Below are 15,338 nucleotides of genomic sequence, written 5' to 3'. Positions count from 1 at the left end.
TTCTGTTTAGAATCAAGAAAGATATGCATGCCTGATGTAACACAACCATTTCTAGATGCTGAGATGGTGAAACTGGTATTATTGGAAGCATAGTAATTAGTAATTACTAATAATAGACTAAAAATTCTACATCTGCAAGAAGAAAGCCAAATTTTTCAATGGTCGTGCTCCTGTTTATATTATGTTGAGAATTGCGTATGATAGAGTTAGTGCTCAAGTATTATGTCATATTGGTCAGAAGCTATGTTAGAATTTCTACGGAAGTCATCCTACTGTTAATGTCTGTTCATATTCATTAGATTAATGATGTTTCTGTAAGAGCCTATTTTCTTTTTCCGGACAGTTGATGGAACCTTGTATGCATTGCAGTTTAGTTAGCTTAATATTGTCTTTAAGTTTAAGAGACTATCCAGCTGAAAGTTGTCAACTATTTAGTTTTCTTGTTGTTTCAGTAACCTTCATATGACATACATTATAGATCCATATTCTTTATATTACAATAAAATTAGTGGGCCTAATGGTTAAGAATATGTGCTTCCTTGTAAGAACTTAGAAGTCACAGGTTCAAATCCAGAGTGGGGTGGAGTATGTACACCTCTGTGGACTTTAGCAGTCAAATCGTTGCGTGGAGGTGGTTTCCCTGTCCCAAAAACAAAGGGGTCTCATACACCAATTTGGAGTCTGGCTTGGATGTGACCTTAAAATTAGAAAGAAAGAAAAGTATTATTAATTATTATATTATATCTTTAGTCCTACAACTATTCTCTCATTCACCTGGTTCAAGTTCAAGTCCACATAACAAATATATGGTTTTTACTTTTTTTGAGAAACCTGTTGTGCAAAGATACAAAAGCTTTCAATATGAAATCAACATGGTGAAGGTAAACTTCAGCAACCTTTCCAGAAAGCCAGACAATTTTGCATGCTGACTAGAGTTGCATGTTTTCTTTAACTGAAAAGAGTAGGTGATATATATTAATCCGCGCCTGTACACAGCCAAAAACTGAGAGATTTCAAAATAGTGCAGAGCCCCTTGAGGGCCTCAAAATTTACATTTTGTTCTACCAAGCCCAGACTTTTCTTTCCCAAAATTAAATTCTCCCTTACTACTTGTCTATGGCTATAAATCCTGCAGAATTGGTTCAACTAATATTTACATTTGTGATTTGACATCAAAAACAAGTAGAAAGAAAGACAGATGTACTGGTTACTCCTCCATTGGCGCCGGACTGTTAAGATCTATCTTAGTGTTTTTTTCATCTGACCTCGGGCTTTTCTCGACTAGCTTGAGTTGCAGATGCTCGATTTGCAGACGCAGGGCGCCAACTTCGTCTTTTAGCTGACAAATTCTTTCATTTTTCTCTAGCTGTTGCTCTTGCATTTCTAGAGTCTCCTTTTGTTGTTGATGGATGCACCTCCGTATTATTGCCAGCCCTTCCTTGATTTCCACATGTTCTTTGTCATAGAAACTGCAACCTTGGTGGAGCCTCCCACGATCCAACACATTGCACCCAGGTATTCTGCCCGACTGAGGCCGGTGTCGACCCCATGAACCAAACATCGAGCCCTCCTCTGAAATGCTCACCACGTCCATAATGGCAGTGGGGGAGGGAGAGGGGAGACTAGGACTACTGCCCATGGAGAGTGTAGGAATTTACAGGGTAAGTTCCTCAGAAAGAACACCAAAAGGACACCGCTCACAACCAGATCACAGATCAATACACCAGTATTTTTGACGTGGTTAAAACCCTCAAAGAGGGAAACAGTCCACGGCCTGCGCCAACGTGGCTACTACAGGCAATTTATTAATCAAAGAATGAAAATTTACATAAGCTTCTCTCATGCACGGATTACCAGAACAATGACCCTCCATGCGCTTTAAATAGAACTCATGGATCAATCGGGTGTCAAGCCACGGATCAAGTGTCGGTAATACCGAGGAGAGAGTGAACCGTCGGATCACTACATATCGTGACCGTCGGATTGTAAGTTACAAAATGTACAACGGTAAAGAAACACACTTTACCTAACTCTATACCTAACTCTATACTAGACCAAGTTGAACTTAACTATTTCCTATGTGTCGGAATATCCTAACATCCCCCCTTAAGAACAACTTGGGATAGGATTGAAGGATTTACAAATATGACACAATAGGAGAAGGAAGGAGGCACTAGAGCTTATCCCCCCTTAGTGACAACTTCCTGAACTCCAAGCATATATCGAAGTTTAGTGAACTTCGCCTCTGTGAGAGCCTTTGTGAAGATGTCTGCAACCTGATCATCTGTTGAACAATATTGCACTTCAAGAACATGGTCATGAATGAGCTTTCTGATGAAGTGCATGTGTAGTTCAATGTGTTTGCTGCGCTGATGCTGGACTGGATCTTTGCATAGCTGAATGGCACTTTGATTATCACACCAAAGTGTGGTTGGATGCTGCTGCTCAAAGCCAAACTCTGATAGGATCTGACGAAGCCACAAGGCTTCCTTACTAGCTTCCACGGCACCACGATACTCTGCTTCTGCTGACGAAAGAGAAATGGCAGCCTGTTTCTTACAAGCCCATGTAATAGGTCCTGAACCAAGAGTGAAGACATAACCGGCAGTAGACTTCCGATCATCAGGGTCACCAGCCCAATCAGAATCAGTGAAACCAACTAATAGAGGAGCTGCTTTGGCACTGTAATGAATCCCAAACTGTACTGTACCTCGAACATAACGAAGTATTCTTTTGGCTGCTTTCCAATGACTTTCACGGGGGTTTTGCATAAAACGAGCAACAAGGCCAACAGCAAAGGAAAGGTCAGGATGAGTATGGGTTAAATACAAGAGTTTTCCTACAAGTTGACGGTATAAGGTAGCATCAACTTCAGGAGAAGTACAAGAGATTGAAAGTTTGACTCCAAACTGAAAGGGAGAAGGGGCTGGCTTACAGTCTTCCATGTGAAAATGACGAAGAATATCACAAGCATATTTGGACTGGGAAAGGGAAATACCCTCCTTGGATTGCAAGACTTGAAGACCGAGAAAATAGTGTAAGTGTCCTAAGTCTGTCATTTCAAATTTCTTTTTAAGGCTGGACTTCACATGGTTTATAAGGTTGGGATCACTACCAGTAAGAATAAGATCATCAACATAAAGAACAAGGATGATAAGAGTGCTGCCCACTTTCTTGGTGTAGACAGTATTGTCAGAATAACACCTAGAAAAGCTAGATTCTAAAAGAAAGCTATCCATTTTGGCATACCAAGCCCGAGGAGCTTGCTTGAGACCATAAAGGGATTTCTTAAGTCGACATACAAGGCTGGAGTCTTTTTGGATGAAGCCAATGGGTTGTTCCATATAGATTTCTTCATGCAAGTCCCCATGCAAGAAGGCAGATTTAACATCCATCTGATGGACTTCCCATTTTAAAGAGGCAGCAAGGGAAAGAACAAGGCGGATAGAGTTCATTTTGGCAACAGGGGAGAAGGTTTCAGTGTAGTCAATGCCTTCAACCTGTGAAAAGCCCTTAGCAACAAGACGAGCTTTATGTTTATCAACTTTCCCATCTGGTCCATACTTGGTTCTGTAAACCCATTTACATCTAACAAGTTTGCGTCCCTTTGGTAGAGGAACAAGATCCCATGTATCATTTGTCAACAATGAATGATATTCTTCGTTCATAGCTGCTTCCCAATGTGGATGGCCTGAAGCTTCTGCAAAAGTGTCAGGATCATGATTTACTGGAGCTTGAGCCAGTAAAGAAGAGGCTCTTTCAAACTGAGAACGTGTACGTCGCTGATCTGTAGGATCACCGGCAAGATCACCTGCTGCATCCCGAGTAGCACGGACCCATCTTGGAAGTTGAGGATCCTGAGAAGGTGGGGGAGGATTGTCATCCTCACTTTCATCATCTGAAGAAGAAATGTTTTCAAAAGTAGAAGAGATAGGAAGAGGTGGCACATCCGCCGGACTAGGCTCGCAGGCCGATTTATTTTCATCAAATTTTACATCTCTTCTAATGATCACATTTTTGGACTTAAATGGAATAAGTCTATAACCTTTTACATCTTCAGAATATCCAACAAAAGTACATTTCTCACTCTTAGGTTCTAAAGCTTTATGCTTTTCATCTGGAATATGGGCCCATGCTTCACTTCCAAAAACACGAAAGTGACTTACATCTGGTTTAATGGAACTCCAAGCTTCTTCTGGAGTGATATTCTTTAGAACCTTAGTAGGAGTGCGATTGATTATATAATTTGCACAATTAATTGCTTCGGCCCAAAAACTAAGACTGAGTCCTTTAGATTGCAGCATACAATTAGCCATTTCCTTTAAGGTGCGATTTTTCCTTTCAGCTACACCATTTTGTTGAGGAGTGTATGGAACAGTATGTTGCATTTGGATTCCATTTTCGGTGCAAAAGTTGATGAATGTGTTTTTAACATATTCTCCACCATTATCAGTTCTTAACTTAAGAATTTGATGTCCAGATTGTTTTTCAACAAAGGCTTTGAAGGCCAAAAATGTGTTAAATACCTCGCTCTTGAGTTTTAAGAAGTATACCCAAGTGCGTCTGGAGAAATCATCAATGAAAGTTAAGAAATACTTGCAGCCAGAGAATGAAGCAACAGGAAGTGGACCACATAAATCACTGTGCACAAGCTGTAAAGGGGCTGAGGCGTGCCAAGAGGCACATTTTTCAAAACTGTCCCGATGATGTTTTCCGAGTACACATCCGGAACAAACACCATCTCTGCAAGATACCATAGGAAGACCTGTCACCATATTTTCTTTACATAGATGCTGAAGGGAGCGATAGTTTAAGTGACCAAATCGCTCATGCCAAAGTTTGCTCACTTCATCATTATGAGCAACAAATACTGAGGGAAGATTTGATGACCCAAAGTTGTGAAACTTATACAACCTTGTGGAATCATCAGCAATACCAGTAGCTAGAATCTGTTTAGGATCTCTCAGATCCTTGATTACAACATCATGAGGTGAAAATTCAACAATTTTACCTTCACCTGAATGAGTTATCTGATATACAGATAGAAGGTTGCAGGATAAGGTTGGAACACATAATACATCATTAAACTGACCATTGTCTAGATGAACAGTTCCAGTCCCTACAACATTAAGAGATCTATCATCACCAACATATATATTTTTGGTGTTACAATCATTTAAAGAAGAAAACATGGCTTGGTTTTTGGCCATGTGATAAGAGGCTCCAGAATCAATGAGCCACTCATGAGAAGGAGAAGAAGAAGATACATTTAATGCATAACCAGACTGAGATGATTGACAACGACATGCAGAAAGTGCCATTCCTGAAGATGAAGTTGAAGAATGCTCCACATGGATGTTATGTTTCTTCATTGCGGCTTCCAAGGCTTCCATCTTCTTAAAGCATTTAGATTCTAAGTGGCCATCTCGATTACAAAAGTTACAATGTCTATCAGTCTTCTTCCATTTGTTTTTATTGGTCCTATCATTTTGCTGAAATGATCTTTCATTTTGAGGCTGAGTTTGCTTAGGACCCTTGTTTGGTTTAGGACCATTCTTTTTAGGATATGACTTCTTAGGATTCTTTGAATTTGGTTGCTGCTGGGCGGCTAATGCTTTCTTGGAAGAGTTTCCAAGATTAAGAAGACCAAGGTGTAAGAGTTTTTCTTGTTCTCTTATTAAAGAATCACAAAAAGAGTCAAAGGAAGGGGCCTTGTAGTCTTTTCCTTGACAAATGAAAGCTTCCCTTGTAGAATGGAAGGTGGAAACAAATACATATTACAGAGTAGGCTGGTCCCAACTTAGTAAGGATGGAATAAATAAGGTTACTATCTTCTTTCTTAACCTTAACACCTTCCAAGAGATATCTAAGGGTCTTGAATTTGGACAAGAAATCTTCAATGCAAGAAAAATTATTAGGATCCAATGTAAGCAACTCATTTTCAAGTTGATGGGCTCTAATTTCATTTTTAATCCCAAAAACTTTAGTGATTTGTTCCAATGCTTCATGAGGAGTCTCAAGTTCTGCAATATGGAATCTAAGATCAGGAGAAATAGACATTCCTATCAAACCACGTGCTTGATCTTGTCTATTTTCCCATTTTGCAGCCTTGTCTTCATCTTTTGGTTTCTTCTCTTGGTCTGTGGCTATTCTGTAGAGACCTTTACTTCTAAGTAAATCTTCCATGTAGGATATCCATTGGAAGTAGTTAGTGCTGTCAAGAATGACTTGGCATGGACTTTCCATTTTTAAAACAAACTGAAGCTGAAAGTAAGTGTTCCAATGGATAGATCTCGAAAAATTAGGCTGTTTTAAAAAAAACGGCTCTGAAAAAGGCTTCCGAATGAAGACGTTATGGCTTTTTGAAAAAAATTTTTTGAAGTTGCCGGCAAAGTGCGCGAATGTGCGGGAATGAAATAATCCGCCCCCACAAAATGGAGACTTGAACCCAAGACCTCTACTCTCTTAAAATAGCTTTGAACCAATTGATCTATACAAAAAATTTGAAAGAGAGAGAGAGAGAGAGAGAGAGAGGGGGGGGGGGCCTTGGTTTGCGTGCTTGCCTTGAGAAAGCTCTTTTTCCCTACAAAACACAAAACACAAAACCCAACACGGACATGCAAAGAAAACGAACCTTATGGCTCGAAGTTAGCTTTAGCCAAAAAACTAGATATTTTAAAAAATGAACCTTGCAGCTCAAAGTTAGCTTTAGCCGAAAAACTAAATATTTTTAAAAATGAACCTTGCAGCTCAAAGTTAGCTTTAGCCGAAAAACTAAATATTTTTCTCAATGTTTTTGATTTTCCGAGATCACACTAAGGTGCAGGGAAAAGAGCATACGCATGAGAAAAATCCTTCCTTTCTGTTTCTGATTTGCCCAGATTGCACAGAGTCGCAGAGCAAAGAGCATACGCAGAAATGAAAGGTATAGATCCGGTTAAAAAAAAGCTAAATAAACCGAAACCGAAATAAGCAGAGAGAAAATAACAGTAAACTGCAAATAAAGACTGTATACCTCCAGATCTTAAAAATGACGCAGCTAGGGCTACCGGAAACCTTTTCGCGTGAAACGAAAGGGGTTCCTCACTGGAACAGATGCTCCGAACACAACAGAGCAGTCCTCTCGGCCTGAAAGCAGTCAGAAACAGCAGATCTAGGAAACGGCAGTCGGATGCAGTTCTACCGGCTTCAGATTTGGATCACCAACGGACGCGGCCCTCAAATAGCTCTGATACCATGTAGGAATTTACAGGGTAAGTTCCTCAGAAAGAACACCAAAAGGACACCGCTCACAACCAGATCACAGATCAATACACCAGTATTTTTGACGTGGTTAAAACCCTCAAAGAGGGAAACAGTCCACGGCCTGCGCCAACGTGGCTACTACAGGCAATTTATTAATCAAAGAATGAAAATTTACATAAGCTTCTCTCATGCACGGATTACCAGAACAATGACCCTCCATGCGCTTTAAATAGAATTCATGGACCAATCGGGTGTCAAGCCACGGATCAAGTGTCGGTAATACCGAGGAGAGAGTGAACCGTCGGATCACTACATATCGTGACCGTCGGATTGTAAGTTACAAAATGTACAACGGTAAAGAAACACACTTTACCTAACTCTATACCTAACTCTATACTAGACCAAGTTGAACTTAACTATTTCCTATGTGTCGGAATATCCTAACAGAGAGAAAGAGAACAACAGACCCAAAATTGAAGCTACTACGCTTTCGAAATACCGCACTTTCAAACTCTGATACACTACTGTTCATGGCTATCAAATTAACAGACTCTTCTTTGCCAATATCGCCGGAGATGCCACCCTCTGCAACAACCAAATCCTTCACACGACTACCCTCTGAAACCACCGTGCAAATTACACTGACTATGCCACTACCCAAACTACCCATAATTCCTTGACTTGACCATTAGGCCCTTAAGATGAAAATCCCCAGGACAGAAGAAAACCAATTCTTGTGATGAGATCTTACCATTACTGCTAATTATATAGAGGATGATGGACCAAATTCTAATGCAGAGTTGATGCAAGGTACTCATTTTGCTAAAATCCCAATGTTCTACCATAATGCCTTTGCTCAACGAAATGACCACCAACTTGTCCCACACCAGCGTCCCTCGCGCGAACTGACCACCCCAGACCAAAAGGATTAATTTCTCCTCACACTCCCCATTATTTCGCATGGTTACATCTCTGTTTCGCCGACTGCTGCGACTGGTATGAGGAGCAAATGCCAGGGTTCTCACGCTGGGACTTCTCTATTGTCCAAGTGTTGTATGAGCCCAAGGATAGTAGACATGCTGCATCATATGCCAAATGTCAAGGGTGCCATGAGTCGGGAGGATGGGCCAGGGGAAATGAATGGCGATGGGACAGGGATGAGGAGTTAAGGGATGAGGGGGATGGGGAGGTGGCAGCCAAGGTGGCCAGGGTAGAGGGTGACGGGAGAAAAGGAATATGAACTATTAGGGAGGTAGATTGAGGGTGTTGGGAAGGGAGAAGAGGCAAAAAGGAAGAAAGGGGGAGCAGGGGGAATAGGAGACAAGCTAGGGGAGGAGGGGCCATAAAATTCCAAACAAACCCTCCTATTATAACTCTTGATATTTCAATAACCACACTCAGCTAACAATAGATTTCGATTCATAACAATGATTAGGGAATGATGGCAGATCCCATGATGCCAGTCACCTTGCTGCTTTCCTCATTCATCCTACAGGCCAAATTGGTTTGCTTGTCAGCTTCCTTATTATTACCTCTTAGAATATGGAAAAACTTAACTTGATCAAATAGAGGGATCATTCCTTGGGTTCTCTTGATGATTTGGTTCAGTTTGATGTTTTGAGTGGCTGAGTTGTAGTTCATATGCTTTATGATCAACATGGAATCCCCTAGAATTTGCATATCCTTGATGCCCTTTTTTGGGCCAGAGAGAGCCCGAGGAACAACCCATAAGCCTCAGCTTGATTATTTGTCTTCATTCCCAGACCCCAAGCATATCTATCTTCTATGATTCCTTCGGGATTAATGAGAATCCCTCCCCCTCCTGCCACCCCAAGATTTCCTTTTGATGCTCCATCAAATTGGAGAGTCCATTTTTTCAATGATCTAATCCAATCCACCAACCCTTCCGAAGACAATTTGAGAATCCAAGGAGGACATGAAGGAGAGGCTTTTTCTGGGAGTTGGGGTGCTGGGGGACAAGCCGAAGGAGCAATCCGAGCCTTTTTAACTTGATCTAGAAGGGGATCGATTGTCGGGCGATGAAGTTCCATACAAAACGAGAGGGCTTTCAAATCTGTGGTCCTGGTCGTTATGCGGGACATTCTAAAGATCACTTTATTCCTTGTTAGCCATATTTGCCAACAGACATACTTGGGTAGAGCGGTCCATATCTCTTTGAAGGTGCTTTTGGCCTGAAGGGAGCCCAAATAGAATTTGGGCCAAGAGTTAAAGAATTGAAGGAGATTAGAAGGCCATTTTGTTATGAGGAAAAGCAGACCAAGAGCCACCGACCAAACTTCCTTTGCCACCTGACAATGGAGAAAGAGATGGGGAATAGACTCTTCAAACTTTTCACAGAGAGGACATCTGGATGGCCCAATGTGACCACGTTTCTGAAGGTTCTTAGCTGTGAGAATTTTTTTATGAGCTAATAACCAACAAATTTTTTTTACCTTTGGAATAGCATTTGATTTCCAAATTTTATTCCAAATGGAGGATTTTGGAGGGACTTGAGCATTGAATAGTAGGTGAGAGTATCCTTCTTTTACCATAAAATTGGTCTTTTTCCATCCCCATTTATCCTCCATTGAATATGCTATGGGGGCGCAACGTCTTACTTTTTTGATAAGGTTCTCTCGTAATGGAAACAAATCTGATGGGATGTTATCTAACTTCCACCCCTTTCACCGACCCTGTAGATCCCATTTCGAGATTTGGTCCAAATATACCACCCAAACCCAGAGGTTGTAGCCCCATAATCGAATCCAAAAAAAAATTCTGTAGTGTCTCCTTTCCCTGAAATTTTACATAAATTATTCCCTATGATGTTTGATGAGGATCTCCTCAGTTTCTAGATTGGAGAACCCTGAGCTATCTCCATTCTCACCTCTCTGTGGTTCTGTTGTTTTAAATACTTTTCTCTCATCACCTACGTCCACCATTGATTCGGCTTCGTGGTCATGATCTAGAAGAGCTTGGTCCCTTATTCCAAGCCCTCCGTGATGTTTCGGTGCTCTAACTATTTTCCAATTTACCAAATGGTATTTTTTGGTTTTTGCCTTTCCTCCCTCCCATAAGAATTTTCTAATATAGTTCCCCAATTGATGCAAAACGAACTTGGGAGTTTGCAGGGAAAAGAACTGATACAAAGGGATGGCAGAAAGCACAAACTTCACTAGGGTTTCCCTTCCCGCATGGTTGAGCCATATCCCCCCCCCCAATTCACTATTTATTTTTGATTTTGTCAAGAATTTTTTGCTATGCAGAGGGAGCAACACGTCTTAGGAAAATAGGAACCCCTAAATAATTAAAGTCTTTCCAATGCCTTATTGATCTGAACCCCAATATTTCTTCAATTTGTTTTGCTTTCTAGTGATAGATGTTCCAACTGTATATATGACTTTTGCTGTCATTGACGGCCCCTCCGAACGCACTTAGGAACTATCGAGATTTCCTTTGAATTGCTTAGCAATAACTACATAGGCTCCTCCTAGCAAAATTGTGTCATCCGCAAACTGTCCGTGGTTAATACTTTTGATTCCTTCTTTATATCTGATCCTTGGAAGGGGGAGAGAATCTCTATCTTATTCTAATTTTCTACTCAGTGCTTCTACCATCATGATATATAGGAAGGGGTAGAGGGGGCGCCCTTGGCGCAACACCCTAGAGGCTTTGAAGAAACCAACCACTCTGCCATTAACTAACGGTGCGATCTAAGGAGAAGAAATACACATGGCCGTCCACTTGATGAATGTTTCATCAAACCCCATTTTCCCTAAAACTTTCAACAGAAAGTTGTGCCTGACTCTGTCGAAGGCATTTGCCATGTCTAGCTTTATTATCATACCTTGATCATCCATTCACCAACTTGAGTCAATGGCCTCTTGTATCAGAATAATATTGTCAAAGATTTTTCCTCCCCGAAATAAACCTCTCCTGGTTGGTCGAGATCACAATAGGTAAAAGAGGTTTGAATCGCGAGGCCAACAACTTTGAGAATATTTTATAAGAAACATTGCAAAGGGATATTGGTCGAAATCTGGAAAAGGAGGAAGGATTTGACTCTTTGGGGATCAAGGCTAAGAAGGAAGTATTTATTCCCCCACCCATGATGAATCTCTTAAAGGAGTATCCCACCATTCTACAAAGATCTTTCTTAATTACTTCCCAGAATTTTTGATAGAAGTTGGCCGAGAACCCATCCGGGCCAGGGGCCTTATCAGGGGAGAAGGAAAAGACGACCCCCTTTATCTCCTCAACCAAAGGAGCAGAGACCAAAGTTTTATTCATGCCCATCTTGACCATAGTAGGGATACCTTCCAGGAAGTAGTCCTCATTCTCAACATCTCACATAGGGTCCTCCCTATAGAGGCTTTCAAAATGCTCCACCGCTGCTCTCTTTATTTCTTCAAAATTCTTTATGGTTTTCCCTCCATAATTTATCTGAGCGATGTTGTTTTTAGTTTCCCTGAACTTAGCTTGCTTGTGGAAGAACTTTGTGTTCCTATCCCCAGCCTGCAACCAATTGTTTCTCAATTTCAGTCTCCAGTACTCTTCTTCCCTTCTAAGGTTAGTGTGGAGGGCCTTGAAGGTCTCAGCTTCTTTTTGGAAGTCTGATAAGCTTACTTGAGAGGTTTCCATTTGTCCTTGTATTGAGGCTAGGTTTTCTTCCATTTCCTTTATGTTACATTGTCTTTCAGGTTTGTTTTCCTTTAGCCATTTTTTGATATCTCCTTTCAACCTTTTGATTTTTGATTCCCAAATAGTGATCGGGTTGCCCTCGACCCACCCCGACTAGGAGAGGGAAACCACTCCCAAGAACCCAAGAGAGTCCAACCATAGAGGGGAAAACCGAAAGGGGATAGGGCCCAGGTCAAGGGATGGGGAAATCAGAAGGCTGATTGGACGATGGTCCGAGCCACACCACGGAAAAATGGAGGACTTTAGGCAGATGTTCAAAACTAAAAGGCTGTCTGAGGCAAGAAAACAGTCCAGCTTAACGACAATGTGGCCGTGGCCAGATCTTTTATCGTTCTAGGTGTAGAGAAATTTCTGAGCCTTGACATCAAATATATTCAGGTTTAGGATGAAATCCTCCATATTCTCCTGGCATGCGTCTCTAACAATTGATCCACCCCTTTTCTCATGTCTGCCCATTGTGGTATTAAAATCTCCTCCCAAAATGCACTTTTGACCAAACTATGAACCTTTTAACTCCATCAAAGATTTCCAACATTCTTGTTTTTCTCGGAAATGTGCAGGCATATATACATTGATCACTGTGAAAATTTGTTGCATCTCTATAATATTAAAAGAAGTTGCTATCCAGTGTGTAGTTTTTAAAGAGCTTACCAATTGAAGTTTCGCAGGGTTCCACATTGTTGGAAAATGTAACTAGGTTTGGTCTTCATTTAATGTATTTGAGTCATCTTATAATGTAGTTGTCAAGAGAATAAAGAAAATAATAATAATTATTATTATTGTGACTTATTAAAGCATGGGTTTCATGCTTGCGTCACCATGTTTTAGGTCAAAGTCCCCATTGAGGACTTCTAGGATTTATTCTGAGTCAATAGAGTCATTGTACTTTTAAAGAGACCCTTCTTAGTCTTTTGAATCATGTAAAAAGGTTAAGTATTGAGTCAAATCTAATTTATTTATCCTCCACATCAAGTTGGCCTAGAAGAGATCAAGTCGGCCTAAGGACACTAATTCAACGTCATATGGAGCTTATAATTACAAGCAAGTCAAATTCTTTTGTAACACACTCTCTCACAAGAAGTTCTATATCTCTTGAAGCCGGAGGAAGTGCGAAGTACGAAGTTGGGAAGCCAAAAGAAGTGCGAGTTTGGTGGAGTCTAAGGAGAAGAAGAAAAATGAAATTTTGGTCCTCTCTCTTTGTTTCGTGTCCTATATTGGGAGATTGAAGTCTTCCAAGTTTCGTTGATGCTTGAAGCTGCCTGATGCCGGAAGCTGCTACATAGTCGAAGTTGCTGGAAGAGAGGTTGAAGATTTGGGAGGCTGACTTGGTGTGAGGGAAGGTATTGTCTTTGTCTAGGGTGAAGAGTCTCAAAGAATACTATTGAAAGGAAGATAATTTTTGGGTGGGATTTCCCCTTGAGGGGGGCTTTTCCTTGGCATAGTGCCTACATCTAGTGTCCATTGTTTTATGTGCTATTGCTTTGGTAATTGCTTGATGAACTAAAAGAAAGAAGATATAAGTAATTGTAATAACAAATCAAGAACATCACAAGTAATTATCAAGTATAAGAAAATATTTTTGCCTTTTTGATTTTCTAACATTGTATCAGAGCTTTGGTGAAGAAAGTAGAAAAATGCAGTCTCAAGCACCTGATCAAGGAACCATTCCAAAGGGTTATTTCAAGGAAGAAGTCCACTATATTCAAAGAAGATGTCTAACACAATCAAGGGGGAGAACAAACTTGAAGGATCCTCAAACTACAGGTTGTGGAAGAAGAGGATTGACCTCATCCTTAAAGAACAAGGTACTAGACTTGGTCAAAGGAAAAGTAAAGAAGCCTATAGACGCTAGTGATGTCAACAAAGTAAAATTCAGTGAATTAAAATTGGTGGCCATGACTCTAATGGTGGAAGGAATAAAGGACAATCTTGTCCCATTTATAGCCAACATCGATCATGCTTAGGAAATGTATGAAGCCTTGTCAAAGTTATTCACTATTAAGAACATTGGTCAAGTGGCAAGCTTGAAGAATGAATTATACCTTGCTATGGGAGCCCCGATGAGGAGTAGTAGTATTGGCAGATGTCGGTAGAGACGAATAAGGATGGAGCAGCAAAGGGAGCGACAGTGCAGGATTCCCAGGACAACGCGAGGCTAGCAGGTTGCAACAGTGCGAGAGGCACGAGAGTGTTTCACTAGTGTAGGATGGCGCAGAGGTCAGAGAGGGAGCACTTGTCAGTGATAGAGGGAGCTTCAACATCAAGAGTGTCTCTAGCCTGACAGAGATGTCAGAGTTGGGAGATTAGTTACTTACTTCTTAGTCATTGAGTTGCAGTGCAACAGTTCGCAGTGGTGGTGCTATGGGCAACACGATGCAGCATGATGAGATGGGATGCAGTGCAGACGCAACAGTGGCAGTGGCAAGGCAATGGGCAACAACACAGATGCAGAGGGCACTGTCGTACAGATGTAGCAGTGGCAGTGGCAGAGCCATGGGTGGCAGTACAAGATGTAACAATGTAGATGATGGGCAACAGGCCTAGCATGAGGGACCGATGCTGGATGATCAAAGTAATACTCAGTAAGGAGTATTACTAGAGCACAATCTTCGCTAAGAGGGAGTGTTGATTTGGGGTAGCATTGGATGTGCTCTAGCCGCGAAATTTGGTGGAGAGGCTCAGGCACATGAGATTTCTAATACCCAGAAAGGGTTTGGGCAGATTCTAAACAGTTTGGGAGATATTAAAATAATTAATATTTTTAATGGAGTCCCTAAGTCTAAACTTAGGGAAATTAAAATATTAATGTGAATTAATATAAAACTATGTTAGAATGGTCCAAAAGTCATGGATCAAGCTATATCTAATCTTAGCTGTTGATTAGAGACTTAATCTCGGCCGTTGATTTGTCAACAAGAAAAGTCTAAGAGGAGGCTTGGGGGTCACTTGGAGAACACACCAAGAGATCAAGATTTCGACTTTTTGGGGCTGGGTTTGCTGAGAAAGTTGAGAGAGTGATAAGGAGTTGCAGTGAATACAAAAGCATAGAGGCAGAGATAGTGTCGGGAGGATCAGCGCAACAGTCGGGAAAGCTGATGCAAAGGGCAAAAGCCAGAATTGCCGGGAATTGCTGGAACAGCCGAGAAAGCTGGCGCAGAGGACAGAAGCCAGAACTGTCGGGAATAGCGGGAATTGCTGGAACAACGGGGAGAGCTGACGCAGAGGGTAGAAGCCGAAACTTCCGGGAACAGCCGGAACTGCTAGGAACTGCCGAAATTTCCGGGAAAGATGACGCAGAGGGCAGAAGTAGGAACTGTCGGCACTGCTGGGAAAGATGATGCAGAGGGCAAAAGAGGCTGACGCAGTCCCTAGAGGCTGATGCTGGGGTTTTT

General features: G+C 41.3%; 1 protein-coding gene across 1 annotated transcript in view; it reads left to right on the top strand.

The window, feature by feature from the left end:
* The window catches only part of LOC149222478 (ABC transporter B family member 25, mitochondrial-like), a 553,005-nt gene that overhangs the window by 28,109 nt on the left and 509,558 nt on the right, over positions 1-15,338 (top strand). The gene's annotated exons all lie outside the window — the stretch shown is intronic.

Source organism: Pinus tabuliformis, chromosome Q, assembly GCF_031772625.1.
Source record: "Pinus tabuliformis cultivar Carrire ecotype Pingquan chromosome Q, CPIR1, whole genome shotgun sequence".
NCBI lineage: Eukaryota > Viridiplantae > Streptophyta > Pinopsida > Pinales > Pinaceae > Pinus > Pinus tabuliformis.
This window is presented reverse-complemented; position numbering and strand designations above follow the sequence as displayed.